This window comes from Vombatus ursinus, unplaced genomic scaffold, assembly GCF_900497805.2.
Source record: "Vombatus ursinus unplaced genomic scaffold, bare-nosed wombat genome assembly UNPS02004573.1, whole genome shotgun sequence".
Taxonomy (NCBI): domain Eukaryota; kingdom Metazoa; phylum Chordata; class Mammalia; order Diprotodontia; family Vombatidae; genus Vombatus; species Vombatus ursinus.
Window position 1 is genome coordinate 1,859,736 of NW_020944351.1, and position 22,403 is coordinate 1,882,138.

The 22,403-nt window shown below is 41.3% G+C and overlaps 1 protein-coding gene across 1 annotated transcript in view; it reads left to right on the forward strand.

The window, feature by feature from the left end:
• GPC3 (glypican 3) overlaps positions 1 to 22,403 on the forward strand; it is a 686,351-nt gene that overhangs the window by 252,959 nt on the left and 410,989 nt on the right.

Genomic DNA, 22,403 nt, shown 5'->3' on the forward strand with positions numbered 1-22,403 from the left:
GTGTGTGTGTGTGTGTGTGTGTGTGTGTGTGTGTGTGTGTGTGTGTGAGTGACAGAGACAGAGAAGACAGAGACAAGAACAGAGATTGATCCAGACAGGAGATGGACACAGAGATAGAGACAGAAACACACAGAATGAGATAGAATGAGATAGAGTATGTTTATGCACATGTGCATGTGAGAGCGGCAGACTGAGACAGAGAGAGAGATTGAGACAGATAGTAGAGAGACAAGAGATAAAAGTACACAGTGAGACAGAGAGAATGTGTGAGATAGAATATGAGTGTGTATGTGTGTATGTATGTGTGTGTGTGTGTGTGTGTGAGAGAGAGAGAGAGAGAGAGAGAGAGAGAATATTGCCCTCTGGTGACCACCATACAGAGATGGTCAAATGGTCGCAACCAATCCCATTCACGTACATAACGATCCCATGGTGCATAGCACCTCTTTATGGTAGGGCAGAGCCTGATGTGGAGGAATGGACAAGTGAACTGACTCTGGCACTGGTGTAATGCAATTAGAGAGCTGCCATGGAGGGTAAGAGCTGAAGGTAGTCTCTGGCGGCCTTTGGTAGCCTTTGGCACGGTGGCAGAAGTCAGATAACCCGAGAATGTCATAAATGGAAAAGTCCTTAGAGACTACATGCTTCACCACAAGAAGGCCTCTGAGGTTTTGAGCAGGGAGGTAGAGTCAGTGACCCTCTTCTTTTCCCTGCTGTTTCTCCTGGGTTCCTTCAAGGTAGTAGGAAGGAGGGGCAGATCAGGGGTCTGTTTTGAGGCTACACCAAGGTGAGCCCAGTGGAAATTAAGGTTGGAATGACATAGATGGAGGTTGTGGGGATGATGGAAGACAAGGGGTTAATAAATGAAAAACCTAGTTTATACTTGTCAGGAGCATAGGCTGAAGAAGAAGAATCATCTTTGTTAGTGAGCCATCCCTCTCCCCTGAATACTTTTCTGTCCATCTCTATTTCCTGTGATCATTCCTTCTTACTCTTTTGACCTTTCATTCTGTGGCATAGTGGAAAGAGCTCTGGACCTGAAACCATGAAGACCTGTATTCAAATTTCCTCTCAGGCACTTACTAGCTATATCATCTTGGCCAAGTAACTTAATCTTTCTGAGCCTCAGTTTCTCATCTGTCAAATGGGGATAAAAATAATACCTACTTCACCAGGTAGCTGTAAGACTCAAATGAGCTAATGTATGTAAAACACTTTGCAAACCTTCCACTGGAATAGAAATATAGAAATGGAAGGCAGGAGTGGTTGTTAGTAAAGGGTCTGCCCAGTGATCTGCCAAGCAAGTAGCCTCCCATCCTCTTTCTTGTTCTTTTCCCATGATTCCAACTCTTGTCATATGGCACTACAGCATCTCTGGCAACCTCATTATTAAAGTACTTAAAAGAACCACCCCCATCGGCTGGCGCAAGCTAAGATGAAGCGGCGATGGTGTTGTCATTGGTTTAGCCTTTGCTGCACTAGGACATTTCTTCCGTAACTAAGGAAAAGAGAGAAAAAGCATTTGGGGATCAGGGAAATTCCTCTCGAGATCATTTGTTCCTTTAAAGGGCAAGCCTATTTCATGTGCTGCAAATAGCATCATCTCCCCACCCCCTTATCTCCCCACTCCTATTCTCCCCTCCTCCCAAGAGAACTGCACATGACAATCAAGAAAGGAAAGGTTCAGAGAATAGTTTGAAATTAAATGTGATGCATGTAAACTTCGGGGACCATTTAGCATGGAAATGATTCTTTCCCATTCTATGAAGAAAAAAAAGGACTCAGTGTGGTGAGAGTGGGGGTGGGAGATGAAAGTCCCTTCTCCCTTTGGCTGGTCTGTTGGCTTCTAGAAATTCATGCCTTCGCAGAGCTGGAAGGGACCTTGGAGGGCATCAAATCCAACACAATTCTGGGCCCATGTCCTTGCTAAAACACCACTGACAAGCAGTCAGTCATCCTCCATCTGAAGATCTCCAATGTCAGGGAACTCACTACTCTGCAAGACAAACCACTCCTCTACCAGAGCTCTTTCACAAATCATAGATTTGAAGAGTCAGAAGGGACCCCAGCAACCATCTGGCCCAACTGATACCTGAAAAGGAATCCCTACAATCCACACCCCATAAAGGATCATCCAGGCCCTGCTTTCAGGCCCCCAAGAAGGGTGTGTTCTTCAAGCATTCAATGGTTATAAATGGCTTCCATAAACTAAGTAAAAATCTACCTTCAATCATTCCCTTCCCTTGTATCAGCCCTACTTCTGCCCTCTGGAGTCAAGCAGACTGTATCTAATACTTCTATTCTTTGTCAGTTCTTTGAGTATAGCAATCACATCTCACCACATCACCTGTTTTCAGACTTCAATATCTCCAGCTCATTGGACTGATCCTCACATAGCAGAGTTTGCACACACTTCATTCAGTTGCTCTCACTCAGGCCAGCCGGGCAAGGTGGCACATGCCAATAATCCTAGCTACCCAGGAGGCTGAAGCTGTCAGATCTCTTCATTCAATCAATAAATATTTATTAAGCATGATGCCAAGCACTGGGGATACATAGAGAGGCAAAAGATAGTCCCTGCCCTCAAGGAGCTTACAATCCAATGGGGGAACAACATGAAAATAAATATATACAAAGCAGGCTCTATACAGGACTAATAGGAAATGATTACCAGAGAGAAGGGACTAATATTAATTAATCTCTTGAGCTTGGGAGTTCTGAATTGAAATGGGTTAAGCTGATTGGGTGTCTGAACTTAATCTGCATCAATATAGTGAGCCCCTGAGGCGTTAGTGGCCACCAGGTTGCCTAAGGGGGCTTCTGGCATTCCCCTAGGATGCTCCCACTATGCTGGGACTACTGTGAACAGCTGAAGTAAGTGGGTGATTGGCCCTGGTGCCAGGTTATTTGGGGCAGCAGGGTGACACAGTGGTTACCGGGTTGGACTTGAAATATAGAAGATCTGAGTTCAAATTCTTTTCCTAGACACTTATTAGTTGAGTGACCATAGGCAGATCACTTGCCCTTATTCTGTCTAAGTTCCCTCATCTGTAAAATTGGAATAATAATAGCTCCTACCTTACAGGGATGTTGTGAAGATCAAATGAAATAACAAGTAAAGCGCTTTGCAAACCTTACAACACTTAATATTAACAGTAATAACTGGCATTAAAATAGCACTCTAAGGTTTGCAAAGTATTTTACATATATTATCATACTTCGTCTTCACAACAACTCTGTAGGGTTCCATTTCCATTTTGTAGGCAGGGAAACTGAGGCTTCCAGAGTTCAAGTCACTTGCTCAGGTTCACACCAATAAGTGCCTGAGGAAGAATTTGAAGTCATCTTCCTGGCTTCCCAACACCTGTGCCACCCAGCTGCTTCTAGCCAAGTCATCTCTCCTTTAGCCATGCCTGTGCACTGAATAGACCAGGGGTGGGAAACCTTGCGGCCCCAAGGCCACACGTGACCTTCTGTTTTACAGAACAAATCCTTTTATTAAGGGGGTTTGTTCTGTGAAGTTTGGATTCAAAGGGCCTCACTTGAGGACCTAGAAGGCCACATGTGGCCTCGAGGCCATAAGTTCCCCACCCCTGGGATGGACTGTGCACCACTAGAAAACACTTGGATTGGCTTAAAAGTGAAGATAAGGCATTGGACAGTATATATTAATAATGATCAATATGCAAATGCTAACTATTATTGTTATTATTATTATTTTAAGGACTCTGAGAATAGGAAGGAGGTTGATGTTACTTGTATAAATACATACTGAGAAATGGAGTGTTTGGTGATGGTGAAGAAGGGTAAAGACTGAGGTTGGGAGGCATAAGGTGGGGGCTCAGGCTGGCCTATTTGCAGCCATCATTGTAGCTCTGAGGCCATCATTGCGGTACATGGTGGTGGTGGTGGTGTGTTTATGTATGTGTGTGTGCTTAGGAGAGTAGTATTCATGGGCTGGTGCTGGTCCAAGGCAGAGGATCATCCTGTTCTAAAGCATACACACAGGGCACCCGATTTAGAGTAGGAGGCTGGGAGGTCCTTGAGGGTGGGCACTATATTTCATTTTATCTTTGTATCCTCAGCACCTAGCACAAAGCTTTGCCTTGCTTAGTGTATTGAATAAGTGTGTTGACAAGGGTTGGGGTTTCATCCAGCCTATATGAATGGTACTGGCTGAGCTTACTTCTCATTTCCAAATCCTAGGAAAGGGGAGTAGGTACAGGACATGGGGCAGAAGACATTGATGACTGCCTCCTAGTACCTGATAAATATTTCTTTCTGCCTTTTGTTTTTCTTTTTTCTTTTTGGCGAGGCAATTGGGGTTAAGTGACTTGCCCAAAGTCACACAACTTCCTACCCTTTTTACTGGGGGCTTCCTTTTTCTCTCTTTTGTCCTCTGGCCAGTAATATTCTTTGGATCCAGGTGAACTCCTTTATCGGTACCCTGACAATTTATTCTTTATTAATTAACAATTAATTGTGCACTGATGACAGAGACTACTCACAACTCTGATTCTAAGGGTCCCTTGAGTGCACTTACCTCATTTTGTTGGCTATCTTGTATAAGTACTGCCTTGAAAACAAGTGATGAATTTGGGAGGCTAAAAGCCCAGGAATTTAAACAGAGTTTCCTGGTTTTTCTGAGCTGACTTGAACATTTCCTCATTTAATGGAAGTCTCCTTTAACTAATCTTTGCTGTCCTCTTTCCACTTTGCTGGGAATACTTTTTTAAAAAAATTAAATTGTTCATGTGTGCTGATTTTTACAGCTATAGTACTTTATATTTGTACAACACTTTTACCTGTACAATCTCATTTTTATTCTGCTATAACTTGGGCTGGGGAGAAAGAGGGCAGATATTTATTCTATTCTTTTTTTTTTAGAGAAACTGAGAATCAAGAGATGGAAATGACTGTCATAAGGACACATAGTTAGATAGCCAGGATTACCATCTAGTATCAAAATGACTGTATGCTCCTCATCATGAGTGTGTGTATATGTCCTAAAGTTATTACCTTTTAAAAACGAATGTTGTTGGGCATAAGAAGTGACTGAGGTGTGCACCAAGAGGGGAACCTCCAGATGTCTTTATTTTCTTCAGTCATTACATTGAGATTCAGGGGTGACTAGCACCAAATAATTTACTACCTGATGGAGAACCCCGTGCTGATGAAGTTCTCTGTGTTAAGCTAAGCTGGGCCTCAGGTGGGACTTGCCAGACCTTGGGTCTGTGGGCAACACCTTCAAGAGCCTAGGGTCACCCACTCCCACACCGAGTTGTTAGATCTAAGGAGAACTTTCATCTTAGGCAGCTAGAAGGGAGCAGGCCTTTTCTTAGTATGTTAATCATAAATGGCTATTGCCACTGGGATAAGGTGAGAGTCACAGGAGCAGACAGAAAGAGTTGATCCTTGTCACAGAGGTGAGCCTGCCTGCACTATGAGGTGCTAAGTAGAAGCAACATTCAGTTTAACTCAGCAGGCCTCGGGGTCACCTAAGCAACAAGATGGAGAACTCTACATTTTCTCTGATCCCAGTGACCTTGCAAGCCTCTCTAAAACAGAAATTATGTGCCAAAGATAAAGCTATCTCCGTGGTCTAGGACACCCAGAAGACAAAAAGAAGGTTAAAAAAATACCACCAAACCCATGAAGTAATTCTTACTGACCCTGAGCTCGCTCAGCACCCCTCCTCCACCTCCCATGCTCCCAGCAATGAGACTGCACTAACAGGCCCAAGGACATGACAGGCTTACAGCAAAGTCCTCTCCCACACTCCACCCCTCCTCCCTCTTCCCAGTGCTGTGGAGACCCCTGAACATTGACTTCTACTATAGCAATTTATCTAAGAAAGCGTTCATTATGATCAAGTGAGATTTATACCAGGGATGCAAGGATGGTTCAACATTAAGAAAACAGTCAACATCGTTAATCATATTAAACACCAAAATATTCCAAACTACATGATCATCTCAATAGTTGCAGAAAAAACCTTTGACAAAGTACAATGGTCTTTTATGCTAAGTACCCTACAAAGTACAGGCATAGAGGGACCTTTTTCAATATCATAAAAAGCATTTATCTAAGGTATATACTAACATCTTTTCCAGCAAATATGGGAGTGAAGCCAAGATGCCCACTCTCCCCACTATTACTCAATATAATTCTGGAAACGTTAGCAATAAAAATAAGAGAAAAGAACAAAAAGAATAAAGCTAGGTAAAGAGGACATAAAACCATTCCCCTTTGCTGACAATGGTATGGTTTACTTGGAAAATCCTAGGGAATCAGCAAAGATATTAATTGAGACAATAACTTCAGCAAAATAGGCTACGAAATAAATCCTGAAAAATCAACAGCATGTCTGTATAATAATAGTAAGACACAAGAAGCAATAATAGAAAGTGAAATCCTATTCCAAATAACCAAAAAATGCATAAAATATCTGGGGATTAACCTCCCACAGTTCACCAAATACTTGTATAGATTCAATCACAAAATGTTCCTTAAAGACATAAAGAACACTTTTAATAGCTGGAGGAATATTCAGGGCCCATGCCTGGGCCATGACAATATAATAAAAATGACAATACTCCCTAAATTAATTTACACATTTAATGCTATGCCAATCAAATTACCAAGGGGATATTTTATAGGCCTTGGTAAAATAATAAAATTCATTTGGGAAAAAAAAAACGATCTAGAATATCAAAGGAAATGAAATCGGGGTAAAGAGGGAATAGCACTTCCAGACCGCAAACTATATTATAAATAGCAGTCATCAAAACGAGCTGGTATTTTTTTTTTGCAAAATAAAAATATAGATGGCTCAGTGGAACAGACTAGATAAGGGACATTCAGAAACAAGAGAACTCAATAACCCAGTTTTTGATAAAGTAAAAAAAAATTAATTACCTGTGAGAAAGCTCCCTATTTGATCAAAACTGCTGGGAAAACTAGAAAGGAGTGTAGCAGAAATTAGGCTTAGACCAACACCTTACACCACACTCCACAATATGTTCTAAATGGACATGCAACCTTAATGGTAAAGATCTTACTATACAAAAATTAGAAAAGAAACAGGTTATATACCTCTTACAGCTATGGGTAGGAGATATCTTTAACCAAACAAGAGAGAAAGGCAATCACCAAAAATAAAATGGGTATTTTTGATTACTTGAAACTGAAAAGCTTTTTGTACAGACAACATTAATGCATTTAGGATAAGAAGGGAAGTGGTTGAATGGGACAAAATCTTTGTATCAAATTTATCTGATAAAAGTTTGATATTCAAGATATGAAAACAATGGATAAATACATATAAGACTAATAGCCATTCTCTAATAGATAAATGGTTAAAGGATATGAGCAAATAATTCTCAAAAGAACATTCACAACCACATTAAAAAAAGGTTCCAAATCATTTATAATATGAGAAATGTTAACCAAAACAACCTTTACACCCTGAAAATTGGCAAAAATGACAAAAATGGCAATAGTTAATGATCAAGGGACTGCGGAATGTTGTTGAGTCATTTCAGTTGTGTCCAATTTTTCGAGACCTCATTTAGGGTTTTTGTGGCAAAGATACTGGAGTGGTTTGCCATTTCCTCCTCATTTTACAGATGAGGAAACTGAGGCAAACAGGATTAAGTGACTTGCCCAGGGTCACCCACCTAGTAAGTATCTGAGGCCAGATTTGAACTCAGAAAGATAAGTCTTCCTGACTCCAGGCCTGGCACTCCATTCACTGTGCCACCCGGCTACCCCAAGCTAGACATGCCAATTTCCCAGAGTCACCCAGCTAGTAAGTGTCTGAGGGAATTCAGGAAGATGAGTCTCCCTTACTCCATGCCTGGCACGTTACCCACAGCGCCACCTAAATGCCCTTGTGGAATGTTAGGCACACCAACATATTGTTGGTGGAATTGTGAAATAGTACAACTATTTTGAAAAGCAATTTGGAATTATGCAAATAACGTGACTAAAATGTTTATTCCCTTTTAATGAAAGACTCCATTTCAGAGCCAATATCCCAAGAAAGCCATTTGATAAGAAAAAAAAAGTCCCCTTGGACTCCAAAATATTTATACCAGATTTTTTTTTTGTGATAGTCAAGAATTGTAAACAAGGTAGATGCCTATCAATTGGGGAATGACCAAACAAACTGTGGTACACAAATATAATGGAATTTTACTGATCTAAGAAATGATATGTGTAGTGAATATAGAGAAAGCTCTATATGACCTGATGCAGAGTGAAATAAGCAGAGACAAGAAAACAGTATACATCATGACTACAACAATGTAAGTGGGAAGATCAATTACACACCAAAAAGTCAAAAGTAAATGTAACAAAATTATGAAGATTAAACAGAATTCGAGTGAAAAGAAATGAAAAGACTTTCCTAGCCTACCCCTTGGTAGAGGTAGGAAGGCCGCAGGGGTTAGCATTAGATATTGTACATGCTTTTAGACTTTTTCAACATATCGAAAAGTTATACAACTTTTTTTCCTTCTCTAAAACTACTATTTGTCATGTGTGATGACTCTCACGGAGCAGGAAGGAGAGATATAATTGGCATAACTATGTTGATGTAAGAAACAGAAAGTATCAATAAAAACACAAAATAGAACTCAACATGCATTTATCAGGCATCTACCAAACCAGGAACTATGCCAGACGCTGGGAATACAAAAACAAAAATCAAAACATTTCCAGCTTTCCAGGAAGTTATTTACCTTCTATTTGAGGCAAACAACCTGTACACAGATAAATTAATTAAACACAAGGCTAGCATTTTGCTTTCATCCATCATATTTGTGTTCAACTGAGATCCCAGGAGAAGAAGACTCTTTCTCTGGTACTCTGTCATTAATTCATTGGCCAGTTCTCAGTTCTCCTTTTCTCCTGAAAGCCACACAAGGAGCTAAGTAATATGTGTGGACAGTAATGTTGGGCCTTGTACATGCAAAAAAAGCAAGAAACTAAACATATAAGTAGATATTCTAGATGGAGACCCCAAAAGTCATATTTATTTCACCCTTGCCTGTATGCTGGCTAAACTGTGAGCAATTAAAATTTTTTGACTTTGAACTTCTTAATAGTGATGCTAGATGTTGGACAGTGTTTAAAAACCTTCTTAAAGTTTATCTAAACACTTCATAAAATATGTATTTTTTATTTGGACAGGACTGCATTTCACATAGGCTTTTGATGAGACATTTATCAGTTTTACACTATAACGATAATCACTAGCATTATACAATCTCATTTGATCCTCATAATAACCCTGGGAGGTAGATAGTGTTATTATTCCCACTTTACTTTTGAGGAAACTGAGGCAGACAGAGGTTAAGTGACTTGCCCCAGGCTGTTGTGAAGGGTGGTCTGCTATCATTTCTTATCAGTCAAAGGGCTCATTGAGCTATCAGTTACACTTTACACTGTGCATGAACAGTAATAGATTACTGGATAAAAGCTGGCTGCCATATAGTCATGGTGAAATGCATGCATTTCCATAGCCCATATTGTTATTTTCTGATAAAGCAAGTACATTTTAATTTTATGGGAATGACTCAGCATCTTGCATGTCATAGAATGAATTTGAGGTCACTGTTTCTCAATCAATTATCACAAGATACCTCAACCACTCGTCTCCCACCTTTGATCGAGTGATCAGCCTCTCCTGCCCCCCTCTCTCTTCATCCACTTCTCTTAGGAGGGGCCATTCCTTCCTTGAAAATCTGGGACTCATGAATGTATAGGGTGTTCCGAGCACATTGCTGGTTAATACAGCAAGTTAAATTGGTTGAGCAAAGAGCATTCTTCCCCACCCCCTACTTAATAGTATTTTATTTTTCCTAAGTATATGTAAAGAGAGTTTTCAACATTCACTTTTATAAGATTTTGAGTTCCAAATTTTCTCCCTCCCTCTCCTCACCCTTCTCCAAGATGGCAAGCAATATGATATAGGTTATACATGTGCAATTATGTTAAATATATTTCCACATTAGTCATGTTGTAAAAGAAGAAATGAACAAAAGGGAAAAGCTACAAAAAACAAAAAGCAAACAAACAAAAAAAAACAAAGCGAAAATAGTGTGCTTCGATTTGCATTCAGTTCTTCCTCTGGATGTGGATAGCATTTTAAAATCCATCATGAGTTTTTTGGAATTGTCTTAGATCTTTGCATTGTCGAGAAGAGCTAAGTCTATCAAAGCTGGGTCATTGCACAATGTTGTTTTTACTGTGTACAACGTTCTCCTGGTCCTGCTGACTTCATTCAGCGTCAGTTCATGTAAGAAAGAATAGAATGGTCAACCTACTTGGCATTGCTCTGTGCTAAGTTTCAAGAATCATTGGAGGGCCAATGGGGCTGGTACACCACGTTTAGCTTCTTGTTCTCCCAATCTGAGGTGTATACTATATGCTAGGCTTTCGGTAAAGTCGATTCAAAATTCACAATTAATTTGTATATGAGCTGTGGCAAAGACCCTGGGCAACATGCTTTCCTTCTCCAGGTCCCTTTTCTTGTCTCTAAGATGAGGAGGTTGGGCTAGATGACCTCTGAGTCTCTGTCAGAGTAAATAGCAGTAACTTAAGTGGTACTGGGGAAGGGAGAGGGAAAAAAAAGGTTTCCTTTTAGCAGAGTTCAAATATATCTAGACTTTGGAGGAAGGACGTGTGTTTATCCACCCACCCAACTGGTATGCTAGTAATATATAAGTTAGATACTTTGGAATTGCTTCTTTCAAAACAGTCTGATATCCATGGATTGATTTAGATTTTGTCTCTGTATCTCCATGGTCCAGCGCATTGCCTAACAGTGTAGATGTTTAATAAATGCTTGTTAAATGAATGAATGATTACGATTGTTAAAATTTGTGTTTCTTCAATCATAATACACTAATGATTTTTATTTTATCGGTGTTGAGTTACTTTTTAACCAGCATCCATTTCATCCTTGTCTTGGCAAACAAATACACGCTAACCACAATTTTCAGAGCACAGTATTTAATTTTAGTATTTTATCTTTTTTTTTTTTGGCCAGGCAATGGGGTTAAGTGACTTGCCCAGGGTCACACAGCTAGTAACTGTCAAGTGTCTGAGGTCGGATTTGAACTCAGGTCCTCCTGACTCCAAGGCCAGTGCTCTATCCACTGCATCACGTGGCTCCCCCAGTATTTTATTATTAAGACAATAATGAGCCACTAATTATTCTGTGGGGGGGGGGGTTGGGGGGGGTTGGGAGCAGCTTAGTCTGATTATTTTGACAGCTTTAAGAAATAAGGATCAGAGAAGGGAGAAAGTGAAACCTGTGTGCACTCGGGCATTCTTCCACACAATCTCTTCTCATCTTGCCCATTAAAATTCTTTTGCTTCATAGACCAGCTCAGGTACCCCCTCTTCCATCCAGTCTTCTTTGATCCTCTAGGTGAAAGAGTGAGTTTTTTCTCCTTCAATTTTCATAGAACACTTTGTTTTGATATTGTCTCATTCTAATCCCGTCGTATATTGTTTGTTTGTTGACTTACGATAATGCCCTTTCTTTTAGATTGTAAACTCAGTGAAGGCATAGTCTGGGGGACATTTACATCTCTGTATCCCCAACTGTAGCCCAGCAAAATAGAACTGAACAGGTGTTTATCGAATTGAATGGGAGTACTTCAGGTACTAAGTATGAAACTCAAATTTGTCTGAACTTATATTTTTTCTCCTTGGGACTTTAAAAAAATAATTTGAGCCTCTCTTGTGCATTTATCACTTTCTAATTTGCATTAGAGTTCTGTGTTTGTGTACATGTCTTTGCTAGATTATAAACTCCTTGAGGTCTAGGATTCAATCTTTCATTTCCCTATGGAACTCAGCCTAATGTTTATACATAACAGGTCCTTAATATCCATTTATTGAATGGATATGCCCATAAGATTCAAAACATGCATTATAGTGGTCAGGCAACTTGTCCATCTCTTGAGGAAAATGTTATTTGGAAGTAAGACTCCATTACAAACCCCCAATGTAAGCAGGCTAACAAATGTACATTTGTGAGGTGAGTTGCCATATTCTTCTAGGTTACGGGGGAGCTTTGCAGTGTTAAGCCAACACCAGGACAGGAAAGAGTGGTCAAGGTCTAAATTAGAAGCCAAATGAGAATAAATCAAAAAGCCAGGCTAGGTAGGCATCACGTTTTCTTTAGAGCAATGAAATCTAAGTAGGTAATGGAATGCTGTGAAATGCTAATGACCAAGCATGAGAAGATGCTTCTCCCTGTACAGCCACCCCCCCTCCTCCCTGCCCACCCTACTCCTCTCCACCTGTCCTCCCTGCCACCCCTCCTCCACCTTGGTTGCAGAAGTAGGGGCCCATGAGTGGGGAACATTTTATATAACCTCAGATTTTGCCACTGTGTTGGTTAGTAAGGCTGAACATTTTTTTTTCTTCCTCTTTTTTTCTTTTAGCTAGGTGGCGCTATAGTGTTATAGAGTGCCAGGCCTGAAATCAGGAAAACTCACCTTCCTTAGTTCAAATCTTGTCTGAGACACTTACTAGCTGTGTGATCCTGGGCAAGTCACTTCATCCTCTTTGCCTCAGTTTCTTCATCTGTAAAATGAACTGGAGAAGGAAATGGCAAATTACTCCAATATCTCTGTCAAGAAAACCCCAAATGGGGTCACAAAGAGTTGGACACAATGGAAATGACCGAACAACAAAAAAATCAGTGATGACTCTTTTGGGAAAGGTAGGGCGAGGGACCTAATGAGAAATATAGGTAATACAAAAACAAAATATATTAATGCAATTTTAAAAAAAGAAACCAAAGTGGTTGGGGTGAACCTATAATTTGTTGAGGGAGTGAAGATTGAGGTTGAGAGGTCAAATTGGGCAAGATACACAAGGAAAGTAAAGGACCTCACTTGTCTGACTCAGCTCATCCCTCTAAATCTTTTATGGCAGCTGATTGTGCCAGCTTAGTTAGGGATGAGATCTAATATATATATATAATTATATATATGTTTATATATATATTTTATATATATATATATGTGTATATATATATATATATATATATATATATATACACACACCATCCCATAAGGCTCATACATGAGCAATCAATAAAGATACACTGACCATCATGTACATGTCAGCCCTTACCTTCCTCTTGTGTATTGTGTATTCAATAAATGTTTATTGAGTATTGACTCCTGACCTCCCTAAGGATTATTATGACTAGTTCCATGCTTTTCTGCTTTGTTTTGTTGGTTTTTTTTTCTGCTTTTCTGGTTCCTAGTTATGCCCATACTCTGAATATCTATAATCTCACCAGTAATGATATTTCCCTCTAAGGATGCAGATTGGACCTCATCCATGTCTATTCATTCTGTGTGATTCTAGAGGCAGGGTGAGGCAGTGGAAAAACAAGGGGACATCAGTTAAAATCCTGGTTGTGCCACTTACTAGTTGTATGACTTTGGGTAAGTCACTCAACTTCTCCAATACTATTTCCTCCTCTATAAAATGAAGGAATTGGATTAGATGACCTCTAAGGTCCCTTCTGGGCAGCTAGGTGGCACTGCAGTGCATAGAGCACTGACCTGGAGTCAGGAACACTCCTCTTCCTGAGTTCAGATCTAGCCTCAGACACTTACTAGCTGTGTAACTCTAGGCAAGTCACTTCACTCTGCCTCAGTTTCCTTATCTGTAAAATGAACTGCAGAAGGAAATGGCAAATTACTCCAGTATCTTTGCCAAGAAAACCCCAAATGGGGTCACAAAGCTCAGACACAACTGAAATGACTCTATCACAACAAAGGTCCCTTCTAGCTCTAAATCTATGATCCTACATTCTTATGCTACAGGGGATCCCCCCATCATGCTAATGGTCTTTTCACTTTCTCTTTACATGGCACATGGAGCCTATGAAACGTGCTAGTTTTTAGTTAACTACTACATTTCTCTAAAGATCTTCCTACTATAGTCAACTCCTATTAGTGACATTGCTGTTTGTGGCCATAATAACAACCAGGAATCTCATCTCTGTAGCGCTTCAAAGTTTTCTCAAAACAACCCTACAAGGTAGGTGGTAGTATCCTGGTTTTACTGACGAAGAAACAGAGGCTCAGAAATGGCTTGACCAGGGTTACAGCTATTAAGTGTCAGGGCTGAGATTCAAACTTAGGGGTGAGATTCAAACTTGGGTCTGTTTGTTATATTTCCCTGCCCCTTTATTTGGTAGTTGGTAATTGTGAAAAATGAGCCAGTCCAGAAGTGAGGGGACCAAAGTCCTGGCCTTGGCTCTCTCATTTACTGCAAGTAAGCCTTTTGTGACCTCAGTTTCCTCATCTACAAAATGGGACTAATAATCCCTGCCCCACATTTCTCTCAGGGTAATTATAAGGAGAAAATATGATAATGGATGTGCAAGCACTTAAAACATTTTTTAAAATGCTGTGCAAATGTGAGGTGAGAGGAGTGAGGCAGGGTGCTGACATTTTCACTGTTGAACAGATTTTTCATGGAAAATTCAGCAGAAATCTCAGTTCCCTCAGTGGAAGACTTTCTGGTTGGAGGACTGGAGGGCAGAGCATTCAACTTGTCTCATAGCCTTCCTTTATAGAGCCTTCCCAACCTTCTGAGTCTTCATTTTCCATCAGCAGCTCTGCCAGGCTGCCACTTTGACCCTGCCCCTGGGCCTCCCCCATCCTTTTCAGCTTCCTTTTATGCCTTGTCTTGTCCTATTAGATTGTAAGCTCCTTGAGAGCAGTGATTATCTCATTTTCTTCTTTGCATCCCCAGTGTTTAGCACAGTGCCTGATACATAGTTGCTATCTCAAAAAATATTTATGGAATTGAATTTCAAAACTCATGCCTTTACCAAGTGGCCATCAAGGTAGAGAAAACCATAGCTGAATTTATTGCCATTTCATTCGATCCTTTTCCTGAATGCACATTTCCTGAGTAAGGAAAAGACGTAATCAGAAATGATGAAGTTAGGTCCATCCTGCTATTCCCACTCCGTTATCTCCCAGGTATCATACGTCCTTAGGTTGCACTCAACCTCCCCAGAACCCCTTATACTCTTCCCCAAAAGTAGTAGACTTTGAGCTGTTGCTTCTCTCTTGACTCTCAATCAAATCTTATAGAGCATAGGCCTTCTAGGAAGTGACTATCTTCTAATATTGTATCTGTCACTCCCCACAGCACCTAGCACAGTACCTCGAAAATAAATAAGGGTTCAGTATAGGGTTCTGAATGAATTATTGTATAGATGGATGGGCGAACTAAGAAATTAATTCCCTCAGGAACTTTCACTCTACCAGGTGAATAGATAAGCAATCTTTTCCTAGTAGAGTCATCCATGTTATTGCTATTGGGTATTTAGGGCAGTCTAGTGGAAAGAGCACTAGCTTCTGAGTCACAAGCCCTATTTAGGAATCCTATCTCTGTCACTGACTACCTGTATGATCTTGGCCGAGTCATTTGTCTCTTTCATGAAGAGGAATCACCTCTAGAACCTCTTTAGAGATCACTTCTGTAGATCAAGGTCCCTTCCAGAAGAAGGTTAAAATTCTATGACCAATGTGAATTTGTTACTCTCTCCCAGATTACATGCATGGCTTCATAGGGATCTTCTGGAGACACTGCTTTACCCCAAAGTAGTGGGATCGATGGCGGGATTCTTTGAAAGGAATGCAGTGTTTCAAAACAGGTGGGGAGTCTTTCTGTTCCCCTAAAAATACATGGGTCAGCCCTAGCCCCCAGACAAGTAGCAAAGTCAGGCCTAAAAGCCACAGGATAAAAAGAGAGGCAGACGAAATATGGACATTTGTAAAGACCCAATAGAGCTGTCTGTCAACAGCTGTTTTCTTCTATAGGTCAAGCACCCTAAGAGAGGTCTCTTGGCAAAAAGGAAGTTCCCATGTTGATCATGCAAAAACCTGTATTTTAAATGGGGATGTCTTAAAATTTCTTGCTAACTTAACTGTTCCCCAAAGGTATTTCAAATTGTTATGCGAAAGGTATCTCTCCCCCTGTCCAAGCAATGTCAGCTACTTTGAATTCAGCCTACATTGAACTGTGTGTTTTGACAGCCAGGGAAAAAGCTCCTTAAGGGTGAGACACCCCAGTAAGAGCATCTGGAAACATTTCTTAAGGGCTTCCCCAGAGCCCTCAAATGTCTTTTCTGCCCTTGCATCTTCACTAGGGAGCTGAAGCTGAAACTAAAGTTGGTACTTTATTATCTTTGTGACCTTAGGCAAGTCACTGAACCTTGTGGCACCTTAGTTTCCCCGTCTCTAAAATGATGAGGGGATTGACAAGATGGCCTCTGTTTCTCTTCTCCAAAATGGGGATAGCCATTCTTTCACTCCCTCCCTCGCTGGGGTCTTGGGAAGAAAGTCCTTCATAAGCTTTGAGTGCAGTGGAAAGGTGAGCCGTTGCTATGGGAACGGCTTGGTCCAGGAGACTGAAAATTACCTGCTGGCTTCCTAGCCACTGATAGACTTCAGTTCCCTTAGTTACCAATGTGCTGGCAGGAAGCAAGATGCCACTCTGCAGGGTACTCAGCCTCCAGGTCCCCCCCTCCTGCCCCAGGGAAAATGGGACTAATAATAAGGATTCACATTAAAATCTGCAGATTCTTTTTTACATGCATTCTGTTATTTGAGAATTTAAACACTCCTGTGACATATGCCAGGCAGATATTTTATTTAATTCATCAGATATTTTATTTTTGACCTGACCTTTGCTTTCTAGGGTAGGGAACTCCCTCTACCTTCTTTGCAACATATAGTCTTAGAGAATTTCCTGAGAGGGTGAGTGACCCGTAGGGTCACACAGCCAGGATATGTCAGAAGTGAGACTCCAAGGCTAGCTCTTTATCTACTGTTAGGCCATACTGCTTCTGTCACACAGTTATTATCCCCATTTGACAGATAAGGAAACTGAGGCTTAGAAAGGAGAAGGTATCAGTGGGAAAAGGCCGGGACCTGGAGTTAGAGGACTGGCTTCCAATCCCAGCTCTGCCATTTAATCCCTATGTGACCTACAGAATCCCTTCCATGCTCTAGATTGCAGTTTAATCTTCTGCAAAAATGAGATATTGGACTAGAGGACATGTAAGATCCCTTTCAGCTCTAGTCTTGAAATCCTATGGCCAAATATCAGGTGGCATTTGAACCCATATTTCCCTGGCTCAAACCCAGCACTCTATCCATTAAAGCATTCCCAAATAATGTGATGTATCTACCCATGCATATGCTTTCCAGAAAGTCCTAATCAATCCCATGTTTGAACTGTTGAAAGTGCCCCCCAGATGGACAGCAAAGCCTTGAAAAGGCTCAGCAGCAGCTTGAGAGTGTTAAATGTACTTGCTGTAAATGTAGAATGAGAACAGAAAGACTCACTTGCCAATCAGATGGTGAAAACTCATCCCGCCCTTTCCATGTTTCTTCAGCAGCACAAACATGACATTAATTTTCCAGCCCAACTCCACAGAGGAAGCATGGCTTCCCGCTACCAGAAAGTTGCCCCGATGTTTAGACAGGGGGTCTACTTTCATTAATGAATCCAATCTGCTCGGAGTGGGCCTGCTTTTTAACAGCTCCCATCATTTCACTGCAGTACCAATTAATGTTTGCAAAGCCCTGATGGAACCCAGGCTGGGAAACCAGTTTTATATACATGCATGCCAGTGCTTAAGTCTTTTTTTTCCCGCCTTAAAATGGGGAGGGGGTGTGGGGAATGAGATGTCAGAATGTTTAAGGAAAAGTTGACAGTTTACTTTTCTAAGAATCCAAATGAAATTGCTCATAATCAGCTCTTGATAACAGCTCCCCTTTGTATAGAACTTCATATGGTTTCCAAAGCATTTCCCTCCTATTTTGCCCCCCCCCCATGAAGGTGGAAGGTTGACTTGAGAGGCGGTGTGGTACAGTGTAAGGGCAGCTGCATTTGGACGCAGAAGTCCTGAGTTTGACTCACACATCTGCTAACTACCTGTGTGCTTTTGGGCAAATTTTCTAACTTCTCTGGGCCTCAGGCTTCTTATCTATCCAATGAGCTGGTTGGATGAGATGCCCTCTGAGGCCCCTAGCAGGTCTGAATCCCTGGACCTTTTACAGCTGATGCCTCATAGCCCCCATTTTAGATATCAGGGACCCATGGGGATTCCTTCCACTGATGCAGATTGTAAATAGTCTAGAACTCAGTCTTAGCATAAGGCTCAGAGAGCTTAAGGGACTTGTCCATGGTCACACAGCTAGTAAGTTTGGGAGGTAGAATTTGAATCCAGAGCTTTTATACTCCAAATATAGCACTCTATACACTACACCATGCTACCTCTGAATTGTATAGGTAATAACACCACCACCACCACCATCACTACTACATGATCATGGAATCATCAATACAAAACTGGAAGAGATCTCAGAGGACACAGAGTTCAACTCCCTCATTTTACAGATACATAAACTAAGGCACAGTTAGGTGGCCTACTCCCTGCTAGTTGACTAAGTGACTAACTGGAGTACCATAGCTAGTAAGATTAGAAGCCAGGTAGGTCATCCTGACTCCTACCTTCTGTACCATGCTATCTCCCTATGGTAACATGTTATGGTAAGAACTGCCATTTTTATCCTGCACTAAGATTTGCAGAGTTCTTTCTCTTCAACAGCCTTGTGAAGTTAATAATGCAAGTCTTAATATTCCCACTTTTCTAATAAGAAAACTAAAGTACAGTGACGTGACTTCCCAGAGACAAACACAGGCAAGGTTAAGATTGTAACCCAGGTCTTCTGGATCTGAGCTAAACCCTCTTGGCTATCCATACTATTAAAATATTGCATTGGTAATCTGCATGTGAGTGTGTGTGTATATGTATATGTATATGTATAAACATATACATACATATGTATATTTCAGTTTTGGGGGGACTTGTGTGCATGTATCTTTTTGTGCAGGTATGAGACGTTGGCAGTTCCTAGTCCTTCAGGACTAAACAGTGAAGCTTATTAGTTGAAGGAGGAAAGTTCTTTGTCTTTTCCCTCCTCTTTTTGCATCCGTGCTGGGGCTAGTTAATATCCCTTCTCAGCCTACACAAGCTTCAGTAGTGATGCCTTACCTAGCTTGGGGGAGGTAATTAAGTGTCCTAGTATACACAGACCTCATGCTAGGCTGCAGTCCTTCATGGAAAAGCAAAATTCGCCAAGAAACAATGACTAGTAAGTGCAGAGAATCAGAATACGAGCCCCAGGCCTTCCTACTTCAGTGAAGTCCAGCGATCATCCCAATGTCTTCAGTAATAGACGAGTAAATTTCTGTCCCAGCCTCCAAGGAATTTGCCAGATGATTTACTGTGTTGCGTCCTCGACAACTTCCTCTGGAGGTTGCTGGCACTTTAACCTTCTCAGCACTGCAGTACAATGTAGTCTTCCCATCTTTTCCACAGGGGCTGCGAATCTACCACATGTGCTGTTGTGTGACTCAGTGAGAGAGTTCAATGTCACTACACACACAAGAGATGCCTCCTATAAGCTGTCAGAGGGATGACACTTATTAAAGTACACATCATTTGGGCCCCATTGGCTGCTTTGCCAGAGCAAGAATGTTTGCCATCGGCACCTGGCCCAACAAAAACTTGACCAATAACTCATTCTGTCAGCTTCAGAGCTCTATTCAGGGGGCACAGAGATAGATACCCGGTTCAGGTTCCTTGTTTAATTTTAGCTTTCAGTAACAAGGAGAGTAAAAAGCTTTTGGGAGGTGGGTGGGAAGGGGCACTCATTAGAGCAATCAGTTTAGGGAAGTGATGCCAGCAATGCATATATGAAGTTGGCTTTTGGCTAGTGGAAGGGAGGAGACCAGACAGAATTGAACCTTCCCTCATCTGTTCAAAAGTCTTCAATGTTGAACTGAATAAAGTCAAATTTCTTTTGCCTAACATTCAAGGCCCTCCACAGTCAGGCACAGCCTTGCCTTTTTGACCTTATCTGATATTAGTTCCATCCATCCATGCATTGTCTACTCCAGTCAAAATGAACAAGTCTCCTCTTCTCCCCCTTCCCATTCTGCCTTTGGGATTCCCCCTGTGCTATTCCCTATGCCTGAAATGTCCTCCCTTCCTTTATTTGCCTGCTGAATTCCTGCCCTTGCTTGAAACTCAACTCACAGGCTACTTCCTCCCTTAAATCTCCCTTCCCACCTCACAGCCCTTTTATTTCTGCCCCCACCTTGGATGGGCCCAACAATTTAAAGTGTATAAGTTACCTACATTTTTTGTCTTACCTACCAGCCAAATAATGCACAGTATGCCCTGGCATCCCCCACAGGCAGGGATGTGGTGTCTTGTTGAAATCACCTCCAGCAACAATCCTGGAGTAGGCCATTGATAAATATTTGTTGTACAAATGAAGGAAGAAATGACAGAGGAAATCATTCCATTCTAGCCATTAGAATGGAAATTTGTTGGGGCCAGAGTTTCGGGTTCTTTTCTATTAGTATCCCCAGGGCCTAGTCCAGTGCCTGGCACAGAGTAGGTGTTTAATATTTGATGAATAAGTAAAGGAAGGAAATGTCCCTGGGAACCTGCAAATCCTTTTGATACTAGAACAGAACTTAGTTGGGCCTTCTGCTCTGAAGTTTGTACATACGGCAGACTTTTGTTGTTGTAATTCATGTTTTCCTCTTCCCTTGAGGCAAAAAAAATCAAATATAACTCTGGTTTGAAGGGTGATATTGTCTCCCTGGGCGCTCTCTGGGCATATGTAATCATGCTTACCACATCTGTAATAAAATCTACTGAGGCCTTGAGGCCTTAGGAAATTAAAACATTAGGTTCAGATTTCAAAAGGCTATTTACTAGTGTTGAGAAAATACTGGTCCAGTTCAATCCGACAAACACTTACTAAGGACCTACAGTATTCAGAGATGGAGCTACGCAGGTGAAAAACTGACAGGCCCCCTTCTCAAAGAGCGAACAGTCAAAAAGGTGTTGAGAGAGCCACTGTGATCTCCTGGAAAGAACCAGAGATAGCAGAAAGAAACACAGATATTTAGAGCTAAAATGGACCTCGAAGGTCATCAAGTTCAACACTCTCATTTTATAAAGGAAGAAAATCAAGAACCTAAGAGGCTAACTAACTTGCCCACTGTCAATCAGGTTGCAAATGGCAGAGCTGGGATTTGGAACCAGAAGAACTGGATTCAGATCTTGGTTCTGCTACTTATGATCTATATAGTTTGGAGCAAAATGCTTCACCAGTCCTGACACTGCAGTAATCTTGAGTGTAAGGGACATATTTGGAACGTTACACTATAGATAAGGATAGGAACTAGACTTTCTATTTCCTTACAGTATAGGGAAGTCCTGGAGGAGGAAACCCCCTCTACCAACACAGATTGAAACCTACAGCTTTAGAGAATTGCAGAGGACATTAAGTGCTGAAGTTCCTTGAAGAAGCCCTGCTGAGTCCCGTAGAAAAGCTGAACATTTGTTAAAACAGAATTTTGAAATAATAACAATAAAAATCCTTTCAAAAAAAATCTTGTGAGAATGAGTACAGAAGAGGGTGGGGTCAGCTGAAATGTGTGGAGTAGTTTCAATTGCAAAATTGGATCTAATGAAGAGATTAAGTGCTTCTTAATGGTAGGAAGGACTGGTATCTATTGTCAGATGCATTACCAAATTGTAGGTTTGGAATGAAAATGATTTTTTCTTCTTGAGCCTTAGTTTGTCAAATGAGGGGTTTGACTACATGACCTCAAAGGTCCATTCTAGTAGTGAAATCTACTGCTTAATTCATAGATTCTTTACCTAAAGCATATACAATAGCCCCAACTAATGGTTAGTCAATTTCTGCTTAAATATTTCCAGTGCCAGGTAATTCACTACCCAGTAAACAAATGACAACATCTGCCTTTTGACCAGTCCCCCAAATTGTCAAGGCTACTGCAGATGTTTGGAACCTTCTTTCTTAAACAAAAGAGCCCCTTTCCCTGAAACAAAGTGAGCACTAGCATTTAGTTCACTGGGATGATTGCCCCCAGCTTCATACTTTAGGGCAGGGGTTCTTAACCTTTGTGTGTATGTGTCATGGACCGGCTTCAGCACTCAGTGAAGCCACATCTCTCCCCTCAGAGATGGCTGTGGGAAGTAGCCCTGGCTATTTCGAGTTCTTGGGTTCAGGGTCCTGGGCTATCTCCATGACAGTCTGAGGGGAAGTTGTGGTAGTAGTTTGACTTGTGCGGCATAAACCACCTCTTCTGTCTCCCTCAGGGTGCCTTGTTGTTTCAACTAGGCTGGCTAGCATGCCCTGTAGGTAGCTGTTGGTAAGCAGTTGACAGAGATGGTTGGTCCCTTCTCCATAAGGATTACTTCCCTGGATGCCTTTGGAGGCTGG